A 5716-nucleotide genomic window follows, 5' to 3' on the forward strand; every position below is an offset into this window, starting at 1 on the left:
AGCTGCTCAACAAGAAGATCCCTGCATTGGTGAAGTGTGGTCTGCTCTTTTGAAGGGTGATGTCACAAGAGTAATGGAGATGGAGACCTCTACTCCTGAGAGAATGGGAGAAATTAAAGTTTGAAGATGGAGTGCTATACAGGATTACCAGTTCTCCGCATAGACCTCGTCACACTCAGTTACTTATGCCAGAGATGTTTACAGAAGTGGTGTTGAAGTCATTACACAATGACTCAGGTAATCTGGGATTCAACAAGATTTATGAATTAGTAAGAGACCGTTTCTACTGGCCACGTAGGAAATCGGAAGTCGAAGACTACAGCAAGTCCTGTGCTCGCTGTATCCAGAGAAAAACTACCCAAGAGAGTTGCTCCATTGTCTCATATACACAGTGATGGACCTTTTGGATCTTGTCTGAATGGATTTCCTGTCCATTGAACCACATTCCAGTTACACAGTGAATGTCCTGGTCATTACAGATCACTATTCCAGATATGCTCAAGCGTTTCCTACTAAGGATCAGAAAGCATCCAAGGTCGCAAAAGTGTTAAAGTCCATTACGGTCTACCCCAAAGAATGCATTGATCAGGGAAGAGATTTTGAGAGTCTGCTTATACATTAAATGTTGAGCATGCTTGGAGTCGAGAAGTCAAGAACAACACCGTACCATCCTCAGGGAGATCCACAACCTGAGAGATTTAATAGAGCATTGTTGTTGAACATGCTTGGAACACTGGATCCAAAGATAAAGAGAAAATGGAGTCAGCATATTGGACGTCTTGTACATGTGTACAGTTGCACTCAGAATGAAGCAACCGGAATCTCTCTGTACTTTCTCATGTTTGGCATTGAAGCAAGGTTACCTATAGACTTGTTCTTCAGAGTCTCAAGTGATGGAGCATCAGAGAAGACTTACCTGAAGTACGTGTCAGACATGAGGAAAGAGTTGCAAGCTGCATAGAAATTTGCAGAGACCACTGCTGACAAACAGAACAAAGGAAACAAACAAAGATATAATCAGCAGATTCGCTACTCCCATCTTATACATAGAGACAAAGTCCTGATATGGAATCTAGGACTGAAAGGAAAGCACAAGTTGGCGGATCTCTGGGCTTCTATGCCTTTGAAAGTCAAATGCTGTCAAGACAAAGAAGACGAAGAAACGTCAGAAACATACAGTTAGGACTTGGACAGTACATGGAAGGTAATGACTGGAGAACCTAACGCGAGAACAGGAGAAGAAAAATAAAGTCCACTGAAGAAACAGATAAAAGGAAATGTATAGAACAAATGAGGTTAAGAAATCAGATTCAGTTGAAGACAACTCAGACGAAATTAAGGAAGCAGAAGCAGAGATAAGACGATCTCTAAGAACTAAGAAAGCTCCTGACCTATGACACACCTGGAGGTCCTAGTGTGGTGTCTGTTTCTATAGTGAGATATATCACCTCTATATACAAGTGGATTGGGTAGTACTACACTGCTCAAAAAACAAAGGGAACACTAAAATAACACATCCTAGATCTGAATGAATGAAATATTCTTATAAAATACTTTTTTCTTTACATAGTTCAATGCGCTGACAACAAAATCACACAAAAATTATCAATGGAAATCAAATTTATCAACCCATGGAGGTCTGGATTTGGAGTCACACTCAAAATTAAAGTGGAAAACCACACTACAGGCTGATCCAACTTTGATGTAATGTCCTTAAAACAAGTCAAAATGAGGCTCAGTAGTGTGTGTGGCCTCCACGTGCCTGTATGACCTCCCTACAACGCCTGGGCATGCTACTGATGAGGTGGCGGATGGTCTCCTGAGGGATCTCCTCCCAGACCTGGACTAAAACATCCGCCAACTCCTGGACAGTCTGTGGTGCAACATGGTGTTGGTGGATGGAGCGAGACATGACGTCCCAGATGTGCTCAATTGGATTCGAGTCTGAGGAACGGGCGGGCCAGTCCATAGCATCAATGCCTTCCTCTTGCAGGAACTGCTGACACACTCCAGCCACATGAGGTCTAGCATTGTCTTGCATTAGGAGGAACCCAGGGCCAACCGCACCAGCATATGGTCTCACAAGGGGTCTGAGGATCTCATCTCGGTACCTAATGGCAGTCAGGCTACCTCTGGCGAGCACATGGAGGGCTGTGCAGCCCCCCAAAGAAATGCCACCCCACACCATGACTGACCCACCGCCAAACCGGTCATGCTGGAGGATGTTGCAGGCAACAGAGCGTTCTCCACAGCGTCTCCAGACTCTGTCACGTCTGTCACATGTGCTCAGTGTGAACCTGCTTTCATCTGTGAAGAGCACAGGGCGCCAGTGGCGAATTTGCCAATCTCTGTGTTTTCTGGCAAATGCCAAACGTCCTGTACGGTGCTAGGCTTGTAAGCACAACCCCCACCTGTGGATGTCAGGCCCTCATACCACCCTCGTGGAGTCTGTTTCTGACCGTTTGAGCAGACACATGCACATTTGTGGCCTGCTGGAGGTCATTTCGCAGGGCTCTGGCAGTGCTCCTCCTGCTCCTCCTTGCACAAAGGTGGAGGTAGCGGTCCTGCTGATGGCTTATTGCCCTCCTACGGCCTCCTCTACGTCTCCTGATGTACTGGCCTGTCTCCTGGTAGCGCCTCCATGCTCTGGACACTACGCTGACAGACACAGCAAACCTTCTTGCCACAGCTCGCATTGATGTGTCATCCTGGATGAGCTGCACTACCTGAGCCACTTGTGTGGGTTGTAGACTCCGTCTCATGCTACCACTAGAGTGAATGCACCGCCAGCATTTAAAAGTGACCAAAACATCAGCCAGGAAGCATAGGAACTGAGAAGTGGTCTGTGGTCACCACCTGCAGAACCACTCCTTTATTGGGGGTGTCTCGCTAATTGCCTATAATTTCCCCCTGTTGTCTATTCCATTTGCACAGCAGCATGTGACATTTATTGTCAATCAGTGTTGCTTCCTAAGTGGACAGTTTGATTTCACAGAAATGTGATTGACTTGGAGTTACATTGTGTTGTTTAAGTATTCCCTTAATTTTTTTGAGCAGTGTATTATCGAATATATATTTAAAAAACTACCTGAGGAATGATTATAAAAAACGTTTGACATGTTTCTGTGGACATTATGAAGACTTGGAATTTCCGTCTGCATTGTCGTGACTGCTCTTTCCTGTGGATTTCTGAACATAACGCGACAAACAAACGTCTGTATTTTGGGTATAAAAATAATCTTTATGGAACAAAAAGAACATTTGTTGTGTAACTGGGAGTCTCGTGAGTAAAAACATCCAAAGATCATCAAAGGTAAATGGTTAATTTGATTGCTTTTCTGATTTTCGTGACCAAGCTTCCTGATGCTAAGTGTACATAATGCTATGCTAGGCTATCAATAAACTTACACAAACGCTTGGATTGCTTTCGCTGTAAAGCGTAATTTCAAAATCTGAGACGACAGGTGGATTAACAAAAGGCTAAGCTGTGTTGTGCAATATTGCACTTGTGATTTCATGAATATGAATATTTTTTTGTAATATTATTTGACTGTTGCGCTATTCTATTCAGCGGTTGCTGACGAAAATGATCCCGTGACAGGGATCGGTAGCGTCAAGAAGTTAAATATGTTAGGACAGTCACCTGAAGGGTGTGTGATCATTTCGGCCAATCAAGATGGACTATGGGTGGTGTGCAGAGGGTTTTGCAAGTTTTTCCATTGTTGCTGAGGAGAGAAACAATAGTGAGAGAGATGCTCTTGTGAAGCGGGAAACATTTTATGTACGAAAAATTGCACTCTACTCATCTAACCATATAAGGTTTATAGTTTAATATTTCAGAGAGAGAGTCATCTCAATTCCCTTGCTGCTTGGCTGGATTAACGAAGGTTCCAGACGCTTCGGGAGCTAGCTTGGATTCGTCGGATCGGGAGTTGGAGAGGACTGTTTGGTCTTCATTGACGCTGGTCATTGTTTTTTTGGATGCATGCAGGGCACATTCTGCCAATTGGATTATAAATAGGCAACGGCCTTGGAACTGTTGGTATTGGAAGAAGTATTTGGAAGAAGAGCTGGGACAGACACTTGTTGGGCTACGGGGGGAGGTGGGAGTGGAGGGTTCTGACTTCCTGAATATGAAAGAGTTGTCTGTTAGGATCCGTTGGTATCGTCTGAATGTAGGCCTCACTATGAAGTGAATGGAGAATACGCAAATATACACATCAGGTAGAATACATTTGCATTAAAATAACATGAAGGCCTAAACATGGATACAAACAAAGAAAGTGGAAGGAATATTGCTGGAAATACCAATACAGAGAATTGTATGCATGATATTCAATAACAGCATATAGTATTTGAGATCAAGAAACACACTCATGCGCACACCCGCACACAAACACACCTGTGCAACAGGAAGAAGTCTTGAGGAAGAGGAAGAGTGCTTGAAAACTCCCTAGGGTTTGTAGTATTGAGACATGAGCGCTGCTGCCTCCTGCAGGACAAATATAGTTATACATCACACCTGCCATATGTGACTCACCACCTGGATTTGGTCGTATGTAGAAAGATTTGAAATTGTGTTTCTCAGAGACTCAGAGCTATGGTATAATGGTATAGCATACACTGCATTTTTGAAGAACAATGGAAAAGTAATTCTGCCTTGAAAGTTGATAAACTTGTAAACTCACTTTTGAGAAAATGGCCTTTGAATGTTTTGGTATCTAGTGAAGAGCTCTTCTCTGTCTACACCCGCTCAGCATCGTTCACACCCTCTTATGCTTTAGCCCCACCCATCTCATTTTCTCGGAGCGTTCAGAGCGCACACTTGACGCTCTGGCTGAGGATTTGTTTAACTCTGGAAAACAGGAAAACAGCCTAACCAGCTCAGCTGCCAAAAATTTAAATACGTCTTTTTGCCGACGTTTAACCAGTTGAAGCTAGGGGGGAGCTATTTCATTATTGGATCAAAAAAAGTGCCCGTTTTAAGTGCAATATTTTGTCACAAAAAGATGCTTGACTATGCATATAATTGCCAGCTTTGGAAAGAAAACACTCTGACGTTTTCAAAGCTGCAAAGATATTATCTGTGAGTGCCCCAGAACTGATCTTACAGGCGAAACCAAGATGCAACTTCAAACAGGAAATGAGCAGGATTTTTGAGGCTCTGTTTTCCATTGTCTCCTTATATGGCTGTGAATATGCTGTGAACGAGCTTATGCGCTCTGCCGTTCCTCCAAGATGTCTGCAGCATTGTGACGTATTTGTAGGCATATCATTGGAAGATTGGCCATAAGAGACTACATTTGCCAGGGGCCCGTCCGGTGTCCTTTGTCTACGTTGGTGCGTAACTCTCAGTGGCAATAATTTTACCATGCGATACAGACAGAGAAGTATCGTTCCTGGAAGTGTGAATCATTGAAGAGATATGTGAAAAACACCTTGAGGATTGGTTCTAAACAACGTTTGCCATGTTTCAGTCGATATTATGGAGTTAATTTGGAAAAAAGTTTGGGTTAGGATAACTGAATTTTCGTTTTTGTTTTTGTAGCCAAACGTGACGCACCAAACGGACCGATTTCTCCTGCACAAAAAATCTTTCAGGAAAAACTGAACATTGCTATCTAACTGAGAGTCCCCTCATTGAAAACATCCGAAGTTCTTCAAAGGTAAATTATTTATTTGAATGTTTTTGCTGGTTTTTGTGAAAATGTTTCCT

The sequence above is a fragment of the Oncorhynchus nerka genome, linkage group LG19 (assembly GCF_034236695.1).
Source record: "Oncorhynchus nerka isolate Pitt River linkage group LG19, Oner_Uvic_2.0, whole genome shotgun sequence".
Taxonomy (NCBI): Eukaryota; Metazoa; Chordata; class Actinopteri; order Salmoniformes; family Salmonidae; genus Oncorhynchus; species Oncorhynchus nerka.